The sequence below is a fragment of the Myotis yumanensis genome, unplaced genomic scaffold (genome assembly GCF_028538775.1).
Source record: "Myotis yumanensis isolate MYYU_CA2020_CCGP unplaced genomic scaffold, mMyoYum1.0.hap1 SCAF_18, whole genome shotgun sequence".
NCBI lineage: Eukaryota > Metazoa > Chordata > Mammalia > Chiroptera > Vespertilionidae > Myotis > Myotis yumanensis.
The window spans coordinates 7,096,228-7,111,623 of record NW_027223769.1 but is presented as its reverse complement, the minus strand read 5'-3'; the positions used below and the strand labels follow the sequence as shown (position 1 = coordinate 7,111,623).

At 46.0% G+C, this 15,396-nt stretch overlaps 1 pseudogene; it reads right to left on the bottom strand.

The window, feature by feature from the left end:
• Positions 1-308: 308 nt before the first annotated feature.
• On the bottom strand, positions 309-880 carry LOC138997320 (small ribosomal subunit protein uS5 pseudogene; annotated as a pseudogene).
• Between the last annotated feature and the right edge of the window lie 14,516 nt (positions 881-15,396).

The following is a 15,396-nucleotide window of genomic DNA, read 5'->3' as shown; positions in this document are numbered from 1 at the left end:
GTTGAATAACAGAGGGAAAGGGGTGGGTGGGGTGGGAGTAGGTAGAAGAGGGTAATGGGGGGATAAATGGTGACAGAAGGAGACTTGACTTGGGGTGGCCAACACACAATACAATATACAGATGAAGTATTATAGAATTGAACAATGGAAACCTATATATGTTACTAACCAATGTTGCCCCAGCAAATTCAATTAAAAATAAATAAAACACAATGATTCCATAATTAAGTGAGCAAAGGACGAGGACAGATGATTTACCTGAAACAAGATAAAGTTCAACAACCTTTTTAGTAAAAAATATGCAATTTTTAAAAAAATTTATCTTTATTTTTAAAAATATTACAGTTGTGGGGCTTGCTGATCTTGTTCCCCCAGTAGCCTCACCCCACAGGGACAATAGAGAGGTTGGCTGGGATGATGGCTCCACAGAATGCAGTGGCTATTTCCTTTGAGCACTTAACACCCAGACCAACATGTCCATTGTAGTCCCCAATGGCGACAAATGCCTTGAACCAGGTCCTCTGGCCAGTATGTGTCTGCTTTTGTACAGGCATAATCTTCAAGACCTCATCCTTGACGGATGCCCCAAGAAAAAGTCAGTGATCTCTGATTCCTTGATGAGCAAGGAGAATAGATAGATCTCCTCTAGGGTCTTGATCTTCATGTCCTTGACCAGGCGGCCCAGCTTGGTGACAGGGATCTACTCCTTGTCCTTGGCCTTGCCTCCACGAGCTCCACGGCCTTAGCCCCTGCCCTGACCCCAGCCGCAACCTCAGCCCCAGATGCCACTGCCAAATCCTCCACATAAGCCGCTGTGGCCTCCTATTCCAGAGCCTCCGGAGCCTCCAGGCCCTTCTGCAGCATGGGCATCATCTGCCATTTGGTGTTTCCTCAGAAAAGAAGCCCTTTCTATATTTTTTAATGGCTCAGAGTCCTTGGACATCCTGATTAGGCTCATGCTCAGAGCGGCCTTTGGCCATTCTGGTGTATAGATAACAAGGCCTCTGTGCTCCTATTGGCCTTGACTATCCAGGGACCTGGCGTGCTTCCCACACAAGTTATTAGTTTAAAAGTGCACATATATGGTGAAGACTAAAACCATATAAAAATATGTCTGCCTGTGGACAAATATTAGGAAAAACACAAAAATATAAACAGTTGTTGCATTCATATCTGAGGACCAGAGTGATTTTTATTTATGTCAGTCCTCAAGACCTTGTTTGTGACCCCTTCATCCTACACACACACATAATGAGATAATGTTGGTATTGATTTGAATATGGCTGAATGTTCCCTCTGCTATGAAGAGATGAGTTCTATAGAGGAAAAGGGGCCACATGCTGACCTGACAAGCTCAGGGAAGGCCTACGTGATGGCCTTGCAAACTAAGAGACCTAAAGCAACCACAAAGGATGGTCTATATGTTGGGTAGTAATGTCCCAGGCTGGTAAATTCCCTGACAAGGGTCAACTTTGATCTTAACTGAGCCTATTGTCTTTTTTGCATCTACGATAACATACCTTTGGAATGTTGGGATAACTTGTAATTTCCCTTTTTCCAGACCCTTCAGAGTACAACCAATGTACCAGGGCACCAGGGTGGAGACCAAAGATTCCCTCATTGTTATTGTTATCTTGTTAATTGTTGACTGTTTACTATCCTGTACCCACCTATGTAAAAGAAGCATGTGTCTATCATTTTACTTTTTATCCAATCCCAGAAGTTTCCTGCTTTGCTTTCTCCCACCTCCCTAATCTATTACCAATAAATTTTATGTAACCAACTTACGTCTCCTCCTTTGTTGGTAATTTATAAAAATAGATGGCACACCACCATTCTTTGGAACATTATCTCAATCCATTGAGATTGTGTTTCCTGGCAATTGTTGACAGTTTAATTGTCAAATAAACTCACAAAAATTCTTTACAGGTTGCACTGTTTCTTACATTAACAGTCCTAAGGCAAGAACCAAGTCATGGCCCTAGAAATTATGAACAATGAATGCTCAGGAATATTAAATCAAGCAAGTCTTCTCTGAAGTCTGAGTTAAGGTTGGTCCAGACAATTGGGAACTTCATTTCTTATCACTCTCCAAAAATTTAAAAGCATGGTCTTTTTTACTATCAGAACCTATTACTACACTGAAAGTGTTAGACAGACATGAGCAGAGCAAGGACGATAGGCCAGGTACAGAAACTCACGAGGGCAGAACACTCCAGATGCCCAGCAAGGGGCAAAACTGGGAAAACAAGAATCTCGCCCTCAGGGTAAGCCTTCCTCCCCTAGCATATCATTGGTCATGCGGTTTGGACCCCTGATCTTTCATAGTGCTGGTCAGGCAGTGTAGACTCCCTGACCTTTTCCTCCCTAAAGATAGCATCAAGGCCTCAGTTGTATTTTAGCACCAGGCCCAGAAAAGCAGCAAAACCAGACAAGTGATGCCATGGCTGCCTCAGGACCAGCTACATTGACTAATGACCACTTGCCTGGCACCGACCCATCAGTGGAGACAAGGATCCTGAAAGAGCACACCTGTAGAGCTGATGAGTATTCTGAGACCCTCCCCTGAGACTTCCCCTAAGATTTCCTCCTGCAAGAAGGAGATAAATAAGCTCAGGACAAAGGACCTAGTGCCTCTCTCCCTTCAAGGAGCATGCCTGTGCCATTCCCCCACAGGCATGTAGCCCCTAATTTCTAAGATACCCCATGATACTTGCATCCAGGGGAGCAATGGGCAGTGGCAGCTCGTCCAAAGCAGTCTAGCCCAGGCTTTCCCTTTGCTTCTTCTGTGACCTTCCTTGTTTCACTGTCCTAAGTATATTTTTGCTGCCACCATGGATCCAATAACCTTTGGCTCAGTGCTGTATAACCCTTCCCTTTGGATATTCCCATCTCCCACCCCCTTTTCCTTAAATAAATTCAATTTTTCTTTAATCACCATATGAGATGGCTATTTAGTCTGCCTGTGGCACCACAGACTTTAACCTTTCAGAAAGGATCCCCAAGAAGCCAAAGAAAGAAAAGTCCCAACACATATGAACACATTCCGGTGCATAAACACATGTATTCTCAGATAATAGGATCAACTGGGTTTGGCTGCAGCAAGGACATGACCATCTTAGAAAGTGCTGGCTTTTTACCTTTTGACCCCGCTGAACAGTAGTAGCTACTTTTAATTTTTGAATAATGAAATTTTGCCAACCTAAAGTTGCCTTTGATTTTTAGCTGGTTATTAAGAAACAAAAGATTCTAAAACTAAAAATGGAACTCCCATTTGACCCAGTGATCCCACTTCTAGGAATATATCCCAAGAAACTAGAAACACCAATCAGAAAGGATATATGGGAGAAACCAAGATGGCGGCATAGGTAAACACCGGAGATTGCTGCCTCGCACAACCACTTCAAAAATACAACTAAAAGACATAACGGACATCATCCAGAACCACAGGAAGGCTGGCTGAGTGGAATTTCTACAACTAGAAGGAAAGAGAAAAGCATACCGAGACTCAGAGGAGGTGCCGAAGTAAAATACAAAGGTGTGGAGGTGCATGCAGAGAGGGCTGGCGGCTGAGGACACGATTGTCTTTTACAATCGGGAGGGAGTCTCAGGCACTGAGCTCCAGTTCTGGGCGAGTCTCTGGGGACCCAGACTTATACGGGAGAAACGGGACTGTCTGGCATCGGTCGGACCTCAAGGGCAGCTTTCTCTCGGAGGCACTCACAGCTATAGCCAGGACCTCTGAAGACAGGACTAAGAGCAGCCATACTGCTCGCTCCGCCCACCCTGTTGATTCCCTGGGACTCGCCCTGCCCAAGCCGAGCACGGAGGCTTTTGCATGTGAAAGGCCCAGCCCTTTGTAACCTGAAAATAACTTAACAAACTGCAGCTGCCCCAGGGCCCCAGGGCAACTTGCATTGCTTTACAGCTGGCTTCTGCTGGGTAGCCTCAGGCAGAGGCTAGATTAGCACCTCCTTAGATCCAAGAGCCAGTGTACCCAGTGGTCAGAGTGGGACCATCCAGATTTCAACTCCTCAGATCCATAAGGGACACACTCAGGGGGCAGACTCAGTGAGCACCAAAGCCCCACTGAAGCAAGTCTTGCCCTATAAGGGTGTCTTCAGCACAGAAGTTCTCCCACCATAGACACAGCTGATTCTCACAGCCAATTGGCCTGGAGGTCAAATCCTCCCAGTTTTACCTACAACAATCAAGGCTTAACTACAACAAGACTGTGCACAAAGCCCACAAGGGGGTGCACTAAGAGTGTCTACCTCAGTAGGGACGGCTCCTGTGAGGTTGAAACGGCCTCGGTGAGGTCGGGATGGCCCCGGTGAGGTTGAAACAGCCCCCATGAGGTAGGGACGGCCCCGGTGAGGTTGAAACGGCCCCTGTGAGGTCGGGACGGCCCCGGTGAGGTTGAAACGGCCCCGGTGAGGTCAGGACGACCCTGGTGAGGCTGTAACGGCCCTGGTGAGGCTCAGACGGCCCTGGTGAGGTTGAGACTACTCCAGTGAGGTTGGGACAGACAAAGGGGACCAGTATAGACTGATGAACAGGAGTAGATACAGAGGCAGAGCAACATTGAACAGACTGTCAAACTACAGTGGGAAGCCTTGGGAGGGTTTGGGGGGGATTAAGAGATCAACCGAAGGACTTATATGCATGCATATAAGATTAACCAATGGACACAAGACACAGGGCGGGGGGGGGGGGGGGCGGGGGGTAGGGGCCGGGAGAATGTCAAGGGGGGGGGGGGGGAAAGGAGACATATGTAATACTCTTTGTAATAATTTAAGAAATAAAAATTATTAAAAAAAAAAAAGAGTGTCTACCTCAGGTAATTGGGACACAGCACAGAAAGCCACTCTATCGACACAGCGAAGCATAAAAAATGCAGAGACAAAGAAACAGGACACAAATGACAGAAATGAAGGAAAGCAAACTACTGGATACAGAGTTCAAAACCACACTTTTTAGGTTTTTCAAGAATTTTCTAGAAACCGCCGATAAATGTAGTGAGATCCTCAAGAAATCTAGTGAGACCCTCAATGTTGTGATAAAGGACCAACTAGAAATTAAGCATACACTGACTGAAATAAAGAATATTATACAGACTCCCAACAGCAGACCACAGGATCTCGAGATTCAAGTCAAAGATTTGAAATACGAAGAAGTAAAAAACACCCAACTGGAAAAGCAAAATGAAAAAAGAATCCAAAAATACGAAGATAGTGTAAGGAGCTTCAAGTGTACCAACATCTGAATTATAGGGGTGCCAGAAAAAGAGAGAGAGCAAGATATTGAAACCTATTTGAAGAAATAATGACAGAAAACTTCCCCTACCTGGTGAAAGAAATAGACTTCCAAGTTTGAAGCGCATAGAACCCCAAACAAAAGGAATCCAAAGAGGACCACACCAAGACACATCATAATTAAAATGCAAGAGCAAAAGACAAAGAGAGACTCTTAAAAGCAGCAAGAGAAAGAAACTCAGTTACCTACAAGGGAGTACCCATACGACTGTCAGCTGATTTCTCAACAGAAACTTTGCAGGCCAGAAGGGAGTGGCAAGAAATATTCAAAGTGATGAATAGCAAGAACCTACAACCAAGATTACTTTATCCAGCAAAACTATCATTCAGAAGTGAAGGTCAGATAAAGAGCTTCACAGATAAGAAAAAGCTAAAGGAGTTCATCACCACCAAACCAGTATTATATGAAATGCTGAAAGGTATCCTTTAAGAAGAGGAAGAAGAAGAAAAAGGTAAAGATACAAATTATGAACAACAAATACACATCTATCAACAAGTGAATCTAAAAATCAAGTGAATAAATAATCTGATGAACAGTATGAACTGGTGATTATAATAGAATCGGGGACATAGAAAGGGAATGGACTGACTATTCTTGGGGGCGAAAGGAGTGTGGGGGGTGCGGGAAGAGACTGGACAATAATCGTGCACCTATGGATGAGGACAGTGCGTGGGGAGTAAGGGTGGAGGGTGGGGTGGGAACTGGGTGGAGGGAAGTTATGGTGGGAAAAAAGAGGAACCAATGTAATAATCTGAACAATAAAGATTTAATTAAAAAAAAAAAAGAAAGGATATATGCACCCTATGTTCAAAGCAGCACAATTTACAATAGCTAAGATTTGGAAATAGCCTAAGTGCCCATCAGTAGATAAGGGGATTAAAAAACTGTGGTACATCTACACAATAGAATACTACACTGCTGTAAAAAAGAAGGAACTCCTACCATTTGCAACAGCATGGATGGACCTGGAGAGCATTATGCTAAGCCAGTGGTCAGCAAACTCATTAGTCAACAGAGCCAAATATCAACAGAACAACGATTGAAATTTCTTTTGAGAGCCAAATTTTTTAAACTTAAACTATATTGGTAGGTATATTGTTATTAACGTAATTAGGGTACTCCTAAGCTGGCTTTTGCTAAAAACGTCCTCAGTCTGATTGAAGCACATTCGCTGAGGTCGACCTCTTCCAACTCTCCCATCCACACTCGTCTTGTATACTTGTTTCAGATAGACAGGTGTGGATGGGAGAGTTGGAAGGGGTCGACCTCAGCGAACGTACCTCAAAACAATGTACCTCCCCAGCGCTGCAATTCCCACGGCCCGCCTGCACCGCGTCTCCCCTTGCCCAACCGACCCGACACCCCCCACTTCTTCTAACGCCACTTCTTCAAAATAGACTCGCCCAGGCCGAAAACCAACTTATGGGCATGGGCCACGAAGTTTCAATCGCACTGTACGTGTGCGCCTGCACGTGGTATTTTGTGGAAGAGCCACACTCAAGGGGCCAAAGAGCCGCATGTGGCTCGAGAGCCATGGTTTGCCAACCACTGTGCTAAGCAAAATGTCAGTCAGAGAAAGATAAATATCACATAATCTCACTTATTTGTGGAATATCATGAACAACATAAACGGATGAACAGAAACAGATCCAGAGACAGAGAAGCATCAATCAGACCGTCGAACCTTAGAGGGAGAGCAGGGGAGGATGGGGGGAAGGGTGAGAGATCAACCAAAGGAATTGTATGCATGCATATAAGCCTAACCAATATTGGGACACAGACACTAGGGGGGTGAGGGCACGAGGGGGGGGGCAATGGGGCGATAAGGACACATATGTAATACCTTAATCAATAAAGAAAGAAAAAGCAAAAGATTCAGAAATAACCTTTGACTCTTTCTCCTTTCCTGCCTAAGCGATTCAGATGGAGAACACCTGCTTCAGGAGGAAAACTTAATCACCTTAGCATTAGACTGGAAGCTCCAAGTATGTTTACTAGATTCCCACTTTGTCCCATTGTTCCTAAGTCACCTAGCCTCAGAACCAGCTTTTACCTCCCAAGTCACTCAACAGGACTGCTTTCAAGCCTTCATCAACCAGTCTATTGGGGAAATCATGCTGCTGTGCCCCATCGCTCCAACCATGAGAAATCTATACAGTGCTCCAGCGATTACTATCAAAGTCCATCTCCCTATGATGTTGACATCCCCCCTCCGCAGGCAGTAACTACAGAAGATAGGACCTTCATCTCTATTCCATAATACAAAAAGCTGGAATATTAGGTCTGATCAAATAATTGATTCAATATCCCCTCCCTGGGTAACTGACCTTTAGACCACATTCCACTTGCTAATGCCATTATCATTCCGCTCCGGACCCACCCAGAGAATTCTCCACCCAGAAAAAGCCACCTACTTTAAAATTTCCAATTCCCCATTCCCGGGTGCTGGCACCATTTTGGGTCTCAGCCATAAGGTTTTCCAGATGTCCTCATCTATACTAATAAAAGGGTAATATGCTAATTAGACTGGGAGACCTTACGGATGACCTTCCGGACCTCCTTCCAGACAAAGCCATGGCTGGGAGGGCTGAGGCAAGCCACCAAGGCTGGGAGGGCCCATTGCAGAGCCCCAGCCGGGTGGGCAGGGCCTCCCTCTGTGCAGTATTGATCACAGAGCCCTGTCAGAGTGGGCAGGGCAGGTAGGGCCTCCCTGTGGGCAGGGATTAATGGCAGAGCCCAGGACAGGTGGGAAACACCTGCCTCTGCTCTGCATTGATCACAGAGCCCAGGCCTGGTGGGCAGGGCCTCCCTGTGGGTGGAGATTAATGGCAGAGTGCAGGCCGAGTGGGAAACACCTGCCTCTACTCTGACATTGTTCCCAGAGCCCCAGAATGGTGGGTGGGGATCAATGGTGAGCCCAGACTGGGAGACCTTCCAGATCAGGGGTCCTCAAACTACAGCCCGCGGGCCACATGCGGCCTGCCGAAAACATTTATCCGGCCCGCCGGGTGTTTTTGCTGCCGCTGCCTGTTGCTGAATTTGTTCATAGTTTTTTTTAAAACTATAGTCCGGCCCTCCAACAGTCTGAGGGACAGTGAACTGGCCCCCTGTTTAAAAAGTTTGAGGACCCCTGTTCCAGATGTCCTTCCCGACAAAGCCCGGGGCTTGGCCAACCTGCAAACTGCCCCCAAATGGCCCTCAGCCCCTCGCCCAGGCTGGCCACGCCCCCCACCGGGGACCCCCACTCTGATCTGGGACCCCCTTCAGGGCAGACCAGCTGGCCCCCTCCCATGCACCAGGCCTCTATACTAATAAAAGGGTAATATGCTAATGAGACTGGGAAACCTTCTGGACAAAGCTATGGTGGCAGGGCCAAGGCAGAGGCGGTTAGGGGTGATCAGGCCAGGAGGGCAGGGCAGTTGGGGGTGATTAGGCAGGGGGTGCAGTTGGGGGCAAGCAGGCCAGCAGGAGGGTCAGTTGGGGGTGAGCAGGCCAGCAGAGGGTGCAGTAGGGGGTGAACAGGCCAGCAGCGGGGGCAGTAGGGGGTGAGTAGGCCGGCAGGGGTGGCAGTTGGGGGCAAGCAGGCTGGTGGGGGGGTGCAGTTAGGGGTGAGCAGGCCGGCAGGCAGAGTGGTTAGGGGCCATCAGGCAGGCAGGCAGGTGAGTGGTTAGGAGACAGTGGTCCCAGATTGCGAGAGGGTATAGGCCGGCAGGGGGGCAGCAGTTGGGAGCAATCCTGTGGGATTGGGCCTAAACCAGCAGTCAGGCATCCCCCAAGGGGTCCCAGATTGGAGAGGGTGCAGGCTGGACTGAGGGACACCCCCCCCCCCCCCCCGCATGAATTTCATGCACCAGGCCACTAGTAAATTTACAATCCCTTACCACTTTGGCCTCGTGTGTCCTCCTTCAGCAACCCTAACAGTCATATATACCTACTGTTGCCTTACTGTCTTTGTAATTTTCATGCTTATGTATATTATTAAAAATTTGATTTTCGGTCAATGGTACATGCCTGGGTTGTGGGCTTGGTTTCTGGTAGGTGCTGTGCAGAAGTCATCCAACAGTGATTCTCTCTCATCATTGATGTTTCTATCTCTCTCTCCCTCTTCCTTCTTCTCTGATATATATATATAATTTAAAAAAAGATTTTTACTTTATTCTGTTTCAAAAAAATGGGCAGAGGACCTGAACAGACACTTATCCCAAAAAGACATACAAATGACCAACAGATACTGGTATATGAAGATGTGCAACTTCACTAGCTATTAGGGATATGCAAATCAAACCTACAATGAAATACCACCTCACACCTATTAAAATGTCTATTATTGTTGCCTATGGAATTTGTGTTCTTCCACGAGATCACAAAAAATGCATTCCATGGACACACACATGGGGAGACTGTGGTGTGGCAAGATTTGTTCTGGTGGAAATTATTTAATAGTAAAACGATTTTGAAAGAGAAAACCAAGATGGTGGCATAGGTAAATGCCTGTAATCTCTGCCTCCCACAATCACATCAAAATTACAACTAAAATATAGAACCACTATCATTCAGAACCGCCTGAAAGCTGGCTGAATGGAAGTCCTACAACTAGAGAAGTAAAGAAGAAAGCACATTGAGGTAGGAGGGGCAGAGTTGAAGAACAGGCTGGTCCAACATCCACCTGTGCCTTTTTTTTTTTAATTTGGGAGGGAGATCATCTCTGTGGAGACTGACTATGAGGAGCAAGGGGCCCCACCCCCACACCAGACCCCCAGCCCAGGGTTCCAGAGCTGGGAAGAGAAGTCTTTGCAACTACAGGACTTCACATTTTGGCTGCCATAAAAACCAGTGGGGATTGTGGCTGAAGGACACAGAGGCTGCTGGAGACCCAGGTATTCAATTTAAAGTGCCAGTGCACAAACTCAGAATCCCAGCATTGGGCAGCTTTGGGGGACCCAGACACATATGGAATGAACTAGATTATCTGTCATTGGGGCAGGAACTTGGGGGCAGCTTTCTCTCAGAGGTGCTTGCAAGGGTCATTTTTCTTGTGCTGGGACCTCCCCTATTGCAGGCTGACTTGCAGCCATATTTGAGTTTCCATCAGTGTGACTCACACTGTTTGCTCTGCCCTGGTGATTCCTTGAATTTGCAGCCCCACACAACCTATTTGCAGCAGCTTTCCCATATGAATGGCCTGTCCTGGCTCAGGCTTAACACTTTGCTAAAATCTCTCAAACAAACTTCAGCTGGTGATAGCATGCCCCAAACCTATCAATCAAAGGCCCAAGACTCAGCACTTGCACCAGCCTTCCTTGCTTCACAGCTGGGCCTCACCTGGGCACTTCCAAACCCAATACAAACAGCAAATAGCAGCCATCTGTGATTTCTTTGTAGCTCCTGCTAGGTGCCCCCAGGCAGTGGCTGACTTTGCACCTCCCTGGAGGCCCCAGAGCCAGTGCATCCAGTGGACAACTTCAGACCATAGCAGATTACAACTCCACACATCCACAAGTGACACACTCAAGAGGCAGACTCAGTCAGCACCAAAGCACCACTGAAGCAAGTTCTGCTCCATAGGGGTATCTCCTGTACAGCAGCTCTCCTACTGTAGTTGCAGCTGGTCCTCATGGCCAGTTGGGCCAAAGGTCAATTCCTCTCAGTGATGCCAATAGCAATCAAGGCTCAACTACAAGACTGTGCACACAGCCCACACAGGGGCACACAGAGTGCCCAGGAGACTGGGGAGGCTGAACAACTGGGCCCTATAGGACACTTACTACACAAGAGCACTCTACACAAGGCTGAACAACTGGGCCCTATAGGACACTTACTACACAAGGCCACTCTACCAATTCCATAGCAGCTCTATCTAATACATAAAAACAAACATGGGGAAGCAGCCAAAATGTGGAGACAAAGAAATATGTCACAAATGAAAGAAATGGAAGCATGCAAACTACTGGATACAGAGTTCAAAACCATGATTATTAACTAACTCAAGGATCTGAATGAGACTTTCAGGGATCTTAGTGAGAATGTCAAAGACATAAAGGATCAGTCAGAAATGAAGTATACACTAACTGAAATAAATAATAATTTACAGGGATTCAACAGTAGAGTAGAGGATTCCAAGAATCAAATCAACAATTTGGAATATGAGGAAGCAAAAAATACCCAATCAGAGAGCAAAAAGAAAAAAGAATCCAAAAAAATGAAGATAGTGTAAGGAGCCTCTGGGACAACTTCAGATGTACCAACATTCACACCATGGGGATGCCAGAAGGAAAAAAGAGAGCGAGATATTGGAAACCTATTTGAAGAAATAATGACAGAAAACTTCCCCTACCTGGTGAAAGAAATAGACTGACAAGTTCAGGAAGCACAGAGTCCGAAACAATAGGAACCTAAAGAGGCCCACACCAAGACACATCATAATTAAAATGCTAAGGGTTAAAGACAAAGAGAGAATCTTAAAAGCAGCAAGAGAAAAGCAGTTATCAATAAGGGATCATCCATATGACTGTCAGCTGATTTCTCAACAGAAACTTTGCAGGCCAGAAGGGAGTGGCAAGAAATATTCAAAGTGATGAATATTTAGGATCTACAACCAAGATTATCCTATCCAGCAAAGCTCTCATTTAGTACTGAGGGTCAAGTAATGAGCTTCACAAACAAGAAAAAGCTAAAGGAGTTCACCACCACCAAACCAATATTACATGAAATATTGAAGGGTATTCTTTAAGAAGAGGAAGAGGAAGAATAAGAAGAGATTTTAAAAAATATGAACAATAAAATGGCAACAAATAGCTTACATTTGAATCTAAAAATCAAAATAAACAAGAAATCTAATGAACAAAATAATCTGGTGAATAAAATGGAATCAGAGGCATGAAAGCATGGAACAGACTGATGAATCTTAGGGAAGGAGGAGTGGGCCAGAAGAAATTAACCAAAGATCTTACCTATGGCCATAGACAGTAGGGTGGTGAAGGCCTGGGGTGAAGCAGGAACTGGGTAGAGGGGGCCAATGTGGGGCGGGGTGGGGAGAAGGGAACATCTGTAATACTCTCAACAATAAAGATTTTTTAAATAAAAGATTTATTCTGGTGGAAATAGAAGGCTGCCCCTGGGTTTTCAATGTCCCATCTCTCTCCATCCTGCCATGTAAAGAATCCAAACTTGTCTTCATCAAGGCCAAATAAAAGGCCAGTGTCCAGAGTTTCTTTTTCATGTTAAAGCTTAGTCCTTTGGAGCCTGTGTGGTCTGCCATGGGTCCACACAGCTGCTAGATCTGCTTGTTTGCAAATGTTTCCTAGTGATAGCACATGAAGGAATGGGGTAAGGGAGGGAGACAGAGCGAGTGTTGTTCTTTGTTCCCCTGGCGTTATATTATCTCAGGCTAGGAAAAGACCAGAAGCTTTTTCCAAAATAACCAGTCAACTTCCCAAGCTTTCCTGGGCCTGCACCAGGCCTACCTTGGCTTCTACTGTGTGCCTCATAGAAGCATCTATACCTGTGCCACTTTGAGTTCTGTGCACGTGCTTACCTGCCTAAGCCAGTACAGAAGGTGGGGGAAGAGAGTGGTGTTAATCCCCTTGGAAGAACAATGCTGGGATCCCCTGGGGCGTGTGTGAAGCTGTAGCTTCCTGGTGAAATAGGCAAGTTTTAGAATTCAGCTCCCCAACCCATTAGGCTCAACAATGTCCAATTCCCTTTGCTTCCTTCCTTATTAATATCTAGCTACCTATGGTACCATTATCAACAAGACAAGTAATAACAAGTGTTGGAGAAATTGTGGGTAGAAAAAAAGAAAACCTTACTCACTGCTGGTGGGAATGTAAACTGATACAGCCAGTATGGGAAACAGTATTAAGTTCCTCAAAAAATTAAGAATAGAGTTTCCATATAACCCAGCAACCCCTCTTCTGGATATCTACACAAAAAATTTGAAAACATTTATTCACAAAGATATATGCACCCCCATTATCACTTCAGCATTATTCAAGGTTGCCGAGACATGGAAACACCAAAATGTTCTTTGATAGATGATTCGATAAAGAAGATGTGGTACATATACTACAATGGAATACTACTGTGGACGAAAGGGGCCACATGCTAACCTGACAAGCTCAGGGAAGGCCTGCATGGCGGTCTTGCAAACTCAGAGACCTAAAGTAACCACAAAGGATAGTCTGAAATTAAACTTTAACTAAAAGCAGTTATGGTGGGTAGTTACATCCTAGGCCAGTATCTTCACTGACAAGGTCAACCTTTACCTTAATTGAGCCTATCTGTCTTTTTGCATCTATAATAACATACCCTTGAAATATCTGGGTAACTTGTAACTTCACTTTTTCTGGACCCCTTGGGGCACAACCTAATCTGCCTGGGCACCAGGACAGATACCACAAATTCCTTCATTGTTATCATGTTAATTGTTCCTGCACCCACCTAAGTATGTGTCTATCATTTTACTTTTTATCCAATCCCAGGGGTTTCCCCGCTTTGCTTTCTCCTGCCTCTCTGGTCTATCACCAATGGATTTCATGTAACCCACCTATGTCCCTACCTTTGATTTTCTCCTGGAGGAAAAAACAAAGGTCCGCTGCTAGAGGGGCTAAGGAATGTCATATCCTGCCCTAGCCAGTTTGGCTCAGTGGATAGAGCCTCGGCCTGTGGACCACAGGGTCCGGGTTTGATTCTGATCAAGGGCATGTACCAACTTGCAGGCTCCTCCCTGGCTGGGGCCCAGGTCAGGGCTCATGTAGGAGGCAACCAATCGAAGTGTCCCGCTCACATTGATGTTTCTCTCTGTCTTTCCCTATCTCTTCCATGCTCTTAAAAATCAATGGAAAAATATCCTCAGGTAAGGATAAAAAAAAAAAAAAAAAAAAAAGAAAGGTCATATCCTATGAAAGAGACATCTTGAAAATGCCTAAAGAAAGTTGTCCTTTTTTCGTGGTGAAGGGACTGGAGTCCGAGTTGATAAAAACACCTTGGTGGCTGCAGCGGCCGGTAGTGGCAGCAGCAGTGGGGGTAATGGGGGTGGTGCCTTCCCCTGATCAGCCGGTCGCCTTCCACAGAGGGAGGCCAGACTGTGACGGGGAGCAGGCCTAAGCCATCAGTAGGACATCCTCTGAGGGCTCCCGGACTGTGAGAGGGGGCAGGCTGGGCTGAGGGACCCCCCCGCCCCCCGCAAGTGCATGAATTTCGTGCACCAGGCCTCTAGTTTGCCAATAAAGAAAGAAAATCATATGCTGAAAAAATAAAGTATTTTGGAAACATAGAAAATTCCAAAGCACCTTAAATATGACTTATTTTTATTTTTTGTTACAACTGCTTTTTAAAAAATACATTTTTATTGATTTCAGAGAGGAAAGGAGGAGAGAAACACCAGTGTTGAGAGAGTCATTTACCCACTGCTTCCTGCATCCCTTACTGGGAATCCTGCCAGAAACTGGCTCAAATCCAACTGTGGCCTCTTGGTTCATAGGTTGAGGCTCAACCACTGAGCCACACCTGTAGGGCTTAAATATAACTTTTAGTTGTCACAACTATTATTTCCTCCTCTGGAGAGCTCACTGGGAGGATAAAGATGGGGAGCGAGACAACAGACCTTTCTTGAGACCCAGATGCTCCACTTTCCCTTCCCAGACCAGGGGAGTGCTATCAGAGGAGACTAGGGCTTCGAACTCAACTCCAGTGCTCCCACATATGACTCTGTGACACACAGTCTACAACACAAATGGACAGTCTTCCCAAATCCACACATACACTGCTGCACAGTCACATGCCCACCATCAGACACACAGTAACACCTCAGTCACAAAACTCTCCCTCCCCTCCCCACACAGTACTGCTGAGTCACAATCCCCACCGGGCCTCAGTCACCAAAGAACAGCCACAAAGCTCTCTATACCTACACAAAGAGGAAGACATGGTCACATAGTCACAGTCACACACCCACCACAGGGCACAGCCACAGGTAACCCACACCCGAACATAGTTACAGGCCGTCAAACATTAACAATCATACTGTGTGGACTCAGCCGCACCAAAGTTCCTCACCTCCGCACACACAGCATAACATAA